At 54.6% G+C, this 6,767-nt stretch overlaps 1 protein-coding gene across 1 annotated transcript in view; it reads left to right on the forward strand.

The window, feature by feature from the left end:
* The window catches only part of LOC100897349 (protein turtle), a 29,082-nt gene that overhangs the window by 686 nt on the left and 21,629 nt on the right, over positions 1-6,767 (forward strand).

Raw genomic sequence — 6,767 nt, forward strand, 5'->3', positions numbered from 1 at the left:
CGGTCCACCGCTCATTTGCCGGACGCTACTCGATTAATGAGGTTTGTCAAGAGATCTTCGGATTAGTACCCCGCGGGTAGAGTTTCGGCGCTATACGGTCATGGAAATCGGCAACCCCGTTGCCCCGTTTGTTATCGCCGCCGACGCCCTCGATGCCCTGCGATCATTTTCACATACCGAGCCGTTACATCTGCGGCAAAGAGCGCAGCGCGACCCGGCATTGAGCAAATTACCGGTTCGATTGTTTTATCCATGCTACGGCTGCATCGCAGCGAGCGCAAGAATGCGATCGTGTAACATTGTGTGCTAGTCGCCTTATGACAAGTTTCATAACGTGTATCGACGACGACACCCACGATTTCCGATCTATACACACATACTCTTCGCGAGGAGATTTTCCAGCGATTCCCTCATCTCCAGCCAGCCCTGAACTCTTCTGCGATTATTCGAGGGGAATTAGCTCTGCGGAATAGAGTCGGCATCAACGATAATTTCTCCCGGAATAATTTCCTCGCTGCCCTGTTTTCCCTTCCGACACTTGTCTCCTTGTCGTTGGAATCCCGAATCTGCTCAGATATCTCCCCGTACTCTCAGGAGCTCGTCGGATTTGCCCGCGTAGGATCTCCGTGGGATACGACTCCGTAGACGGATAACAAAGAAGGGAGAATCGCCTCCCCGCTCGGTCGAGGCCTCCGGTCGCTCCTTTGCACGCTCGACGCCCTATCGCGTCTATTTCGAAATACTTGGACCAACCTTCGTCGCCGTCGTCCGACCGCCCAGGATCGGAACAGGCGGACACGTACAGCAGACAGAACAGGCCACGCAAGCAGAAAAGACGCTGTCTTTACGGTGGGACGAATTCCAGACTCAGGGCAAATAAACATTAAGTTGGGAGGGTTCGTCTCCCGGCGTTGCCTGGTCTTTTCTCCGGCTCGTTCGAACACCCAGTGGTCGGTTTTCCTCTCGGTGTCGGCAGATGCTTCTCTTCGTTGTGCAACAAAGATCCCTATCGCGCCCTGGCTTTCCGGAGCTTTTGCGTTGTTGCGTCGGAGGAGTTCGTTTCTCAACCCGCAGTCAGTGAGCAGATTAAATGACGGGATTCCCTTATCGTCTTCCAAAAACGAATTCATATCTGTCGTGAGACACACGCTTTTCCTCACTTGCGTTGGGACCATGGGGGTCTGGAGGTTTATATGACGTTGATTTCGAAAAACCTCCGCCGATGACGTGACACCAAAATCACCGAATCAAGAACAAGCTCATCGGTGCTCTGAGGGTTTTTGCACACAATATCCGATTCGAAGGATTTTCACCGACGCGGAACCTTGAGCGACCGACGCAGGAGCAAAAGCGAAACTCCTGCGAAGAAGACGACAACGATAAAGAGAGACCTCCCTCGACGCGTATCTGGGAGTCTGTCGCTCATTAATCAAACATCTATTGTGGAAATGCCCCCGAGTTTCTCAGCCGGGATATTCCTTTAGATTTACCGTGCATTCGCTGCTTCACACCAAGTTCGCCGACTGGTCGTCGAGAGGGCCGTTCGCGGCCCGACGCGCTTGTTTCTTCTCCTCCTTCGAAACTCTCTCTCTCTGTGTGTCCGGTCGAGGGCCGGTGGACCCGGCGGTCGTTTCCCCCCCCCCCCCGGAAAGAGCGGGAGCCGCCTTCGGAGTGGAGGAAAAAACAGCAACGACGACCACCACGGCAGGAATCGAGAGGACGAACGACAGCAGCAGGAGCAGCGTGAGCTGCGTCAACTTTTCAATATTCTGATGGATGACCTGCGGCTTTCTCTTCACGCGACGCCATGCTCACCGCGCGCATCGGCTTCCGGCATCTTTTAGAAGACACGAGCAGACCGACTTTCGGTGGTGCCATCGTAATCACCAAAATGCGGGAACAGCCGAGCCGAGCCCCCCCCTCCCGCAACAAGCGCTCCGAGCGGCTTACGCCACAGCTCGTTGGAAACTAGGGAGGCCACCTGGCTGCATGTTTCTCCCAGTCCACGTAGCGAGTCGGCCAGTTGATTCGAGCTGTGTACAAGCTCCACGTCAAGCGTCATGGCTCCCCGCTGGAAACGACTGCGATCAAGCAAAGCAGTCTGAGTGGAATAGGATACTCCCTCTAATGCACCCGTCTACCCTCACTGGAACATATGAGCTCACCTACTCTAGTCCTTGTTCCCGGCCGACTGCTCCCCTGCTCTGCACGCTCGTTGTCCACTGATAATAATTCTTACCACGCGTGATGGCCGCGAACGTTATCGGTGGTGTGTAGTTGCCCTCTTGAACGAGCGATCAGTTCTGCGAGACCCGAAACCCCTCGCCCGGACGCCCGTTCCGTCGGAGCGAGCATCGCCCACCTGAAGGGATCTGGCCCTACCCCTCCGCTCCTCGCTGTGAGGATCTTGGGGCGGGGGACGAGGGCTCCATAGCTAGTCTCAGTTTGGAAAATTCGTTCGTAGGAACAAATATGAAGCGAATGTCTCGCAGTTGCCGGAAAACCCCTCCTCACCATCGACGTAACGTTCCATCCAGGACCCCGTCTTTCATGCGAAGCGTTCCACGCCATCGACTTCGTTCGGATCTCATTGAAGCGGTGGCATTTCTCCGGGAACTCGCTCTCTGAAATTGCGTTTGCACTCTCTCCCGTCTCGTCTGAATCTCTCCGCGTTGGGGATGATGATGATGGTACCGCCGCGCCGGCCGCCGTCATCGTTGCCGCTTTCGACAACAACAGAAGCGCCGTTCGTACTTACATTCTATACATCCAAGATGGCTAGTCTGACGGACATTCTGCGTCTCCTCGTTTCTGCTTTATTGTCGTCCGAGATGATTGTTCCGGATACGACGTCAGTTTCCATTCGCAAATCGATCATGAATCATGAGCCTTCAATGTACGGGCGCGACTAGCCGCCGATTGTAGGTAGTGAAGAATCTCTCCAATCAGTTGCTCGTTATGAGCGAGAGGAATTTCGGAGCAAATACCGAGAGGACGGAATTCCGAGCAGTGCAGCGTCTGAGGCTCCGTCTGTTTCATGACTTGTCCAATGCTCGAAATTCGAAAGACGATGTCCATACCGCACGCGATTGAATTCGAAAATGTCGTTGCAGAAAAAAACGAGCGAGCTATGGTTTGAAACAGTGCTGTTCCTCAGGGATATCGGGGTCTTGGTGAGGAGCTTCCCGGGTCGAGAGGGAACTGTCCTGAAAATGGTCCGCCGGCTCCGAGCGGGAATTGAACAAAATCGATGGTGTGTCGTTCTCTGCCAGCGATAACTACGGTCGGAACCATCGGTTCCTCCTCTCGATCATTGTCCGCGCCGTCTCCCTCCGCAAAGTCAGTGGCCTCGATTGGACTTCACTGTTTTCCTCTTCGAACATGGCGCGGTCCTCAATCACAATGGTGTCTCACATGAGTGCTTCTGGCTTGGAACGTATGCAGGGCTTCAGTCCATCTCTACATCCGCCTCTCCGATTCGGCGAATCAGGTCAAGTGTCAAAATGTTTCAAAGGAATAACCATCCGAGTGACGTTGCCAATGCTGGTTCAAAATGAAAGATCTTTCCGGTGACGCTGGAGAATCCCATGCCCGGGAGTTTGGCACGCTTCATCGTCTGGTTTCCCTCGATCCCCGCGTTCCAGGGGTCGCCGAGGCGGCCGCTGCTTTCCCGCCAAGCGAGGATTTCGGTCGTCTCAACTGGACGCGAAGAACCCGGGATCGCCTCGTGCTTTGTGGTCCGATGCGCGGCGCTTCGGGAATAGCTGCGTTCCCGAGCGTTTTACGCCGCGATCCCTCAGAGCTGTTCCGGGTATTTTTCGTCGGCCTCCGTCATAGTCATAACGCGTTCCGCTCTTTTGAGGGCGCTCGTTCGAACTGATCCGCCTTGTATTCCTCAAAGATATCGAGAGGCTGAGGGGACTTATCTTGCCACTGCTTGAGATCTCGTAGAGGATTATTCCGTAGATTGATGCGGCCCGTCTTCCTCTAAGAAGAGTCCTGGTTCTATCCTCTCCAGATTAGGGGAAGGTTCTGAAAACCGAAGAAGCTCGAAAGCTTGTCTCGTCATCGACTGCTTATGCCCTTCATCTTCCGCTCGGTCGTCCGATGTGATCTGGATAATCTGAATATCCGAACTCCCTATCCCGTTCCTGGAACAGACGAGGCAAAACAACGGGGGGAGAGCATAGCTAAGTGCAGACGAACGGCGTGTGAAAGGGTTAGCGTTCTTCTATCTCGTGGGCTCTCTGTTTCTGCTTTTCCTCCTCTGCGAGCATTCTACAGAGAGCGAAGATCCGCGACGAGCAGCTTTGGTCCTAAAAGCTCTGCTGGCAGTAGTGCTCTTGTACGCATCGACGGGATTGGCAAAAATAGGAAAAGTGTTGCAGAATAAATGCATGGGTTTCGGGAGGGAGAAAAGCGAGGAGAAGAAGAAACTCGAGACCGCACTCCGCACTGTGAGAGTAGGCTCAGACTTGAAAACTTCTGGGGAGCTCACGGGTAGCCTCCGTTAAGACCGAGCGAGACGACTAAGCGCCGGGAATCGTTGGCAAAATTGCCGAGGCCCGCTCGACGGGCAGAGAGCTGAACATTCGACGCTACCTCCTATGGGAAAAGTACACCGTTTCGGATCCGACGATTAGGACCGGGTTCCCCGTGCGCCCCGCAGCCGACCTTTTTGTCGACGTCCGAGCACCCAGTTACAAATTGTTGCGCACAGACTGTTGAACTTTCGAGAGTAGGTACCGAGCTTGTGATAGTCGTTCCGCGCCTCCGCAGCGACCCGAGCTCTCGCGTTGACTGCGCTCGCGACTCCCGGGGCTCTGCCACAAGTGCCGTTGAGCGAGCGAGCGAGTTCCTGCTACCGCCGGAGTCTGGATTTCGTTCCGCGTCGTCTGCTGGCGAGGTTTTCGAGTGGACGACGGGGAAGAGAAAAACAGAATGGCGAACCAGACACTCCCGGAGCATTCCAGAGACCGCGCTGCGCTTCCATGCGACCCGAATGCGAGAGTAACAGACGTCCGTCGGAGAGAAAAAGGTTATCTGACGGAGAGCAGAGATAAGAGTCGTCCGAGTGAGAGGAGCACCTGTGGCCGATCGGTCGGAGCTGCTCGAAGTTTTTCCTTTTCCTGCTCTGCGTAAAACCGAGGACGTGACAAGCCAACACGCCGTGGCCAGGTGGAGGGGATGGTTGCAGACCGAATCAAACGGTGAAAAGACGGTCGGCCGTACTCGGGAGCGGTGTCCTGCTATCAGTGGCGCGAAGGCAACGTATTGCACGGATTCAGGGAAAGTCCATGATTCGCAGCTGTGAATCCGTATCGCTCCATAACCTGAGTCCTTCTCCACTGACCGAGAGAGATTCGACATTTCCAGTGACTGTGTCCAGGTGCTTCGTCTGATTTACGGGATTTCTTCGCGTCTTACCGCGTCCCTCGGCATAAATGGCGTTTTCGGAATTAGGGTCGCCGTCGGTTGATATCTATAGAGTTCATGGCATATAATCGCTTTGTCGTTTTGACCGGCCATCATCTTCCCCTTCCGGCTCATAATTCTTCAAATGGCTGACGCCATGAATTATTCAGGAGGCGCGCGCCGAGCTCACTGAACAGATAGACAAGCAGAGAGTGAGCCCGGACCCAGAAGAGCCGCACCAAGATCCAGCCAAATCGGAGGCTCGCTGGCAGCGGGGCCGGGTCGCGTAGCCCTCCATGCCTTCCCTTGTTCAGCTGTCAGGCTGTCCGGCGGACCGGTCGACTGACCATCTGAGGCACCCTCTTTTCCTACATCGCGAGTTTTGAGATAGTACCTACGACGCGACATCGACTACGAGGCTGACTCGGAACACTCCTTCGACGCAGTGTCTGCTCGGGGAAAGGAATTCCCATTCCTCGTCCCTTGTGATCCGACTTTTGTTTCCCCTACTTTTGCTTGGCGGAGCGATCCTTCATCTCGCCTCGAAGGTCGCGTCATGGGCCACAACTGATACAGATACATAAATGCGGCGAGACTGGTGCCGTTCCTCCGGAGGAAACGGAGAGGAGCGCTCTCTTTTCGGCTGCCTCGGGTACGTGCATGTTGGAATCGACGGATCGTCGCAGCTGCATCTTGAATTGCGTTCTGAAAGTATGTCACGTCACGCGAGAGAGTGAAGTGTGCTCAGTTTGCTCATGCTAGCAATATTATTTCCCTCCCTCGCTCGTCTATCCCTATCCAGTCCATCCAGGGGAGATCGACGCTTTCATGTAGCTCTTTCTCTCCTCGCGATCTCCGCAAGATGCGTCGACGGCTCGAACATGCCTCCTCGGATCGCGCTCTGGATCCATGGCCACTCTCCTTCGGGAACCTGATGCGTTGACATGCGGCACGATCGAGGAGAAATATCCGACGTTTCTACATGATGGAGAACGACGTCGTGGTCTGGAAGGGATCAACAAGGATATCTCTCTTCCGAGCGAATATTTTCCAATGTAATTCCCTCTGGATATTGCGCGGGTTCACCGCAATCCCCAGTCGGGGGAATTGAGACTTTCGGAAGCTCGGAACTACATCGTCGACAACCGTAGGAACGAGTCTCCAGGAACCGAGGATCCGGTTCATTCCAGCTCTCTCATGAACCCTTTGATGTGAACATTTTCCCTGGATACCGCCCCCAGAATACGCGCTGTCGATGCTGCTTCTACGTAAGTGTACGTGAATAAGTACCAAGGCACACAAGGGAAGTCTGTTTCCCGGTGCGTCTACTCGACTAACTAGTTCACCGGCGG

This window comes from Galendromus occidentalis, unplaced genomic scaffold (genome assembly GCF_000255335.2).
Source record: "Galendromus occidentalis unplaced genomic scaffold, Mocc_1.1 scf7180000077485, whole genome shotgun sequence".
NCBI lineage: Eukaryota > Metazoa > Arthropoda > Arachnida > Mesostigmata > Phytoseiidae > Galendromus > Galendromus occidentalis.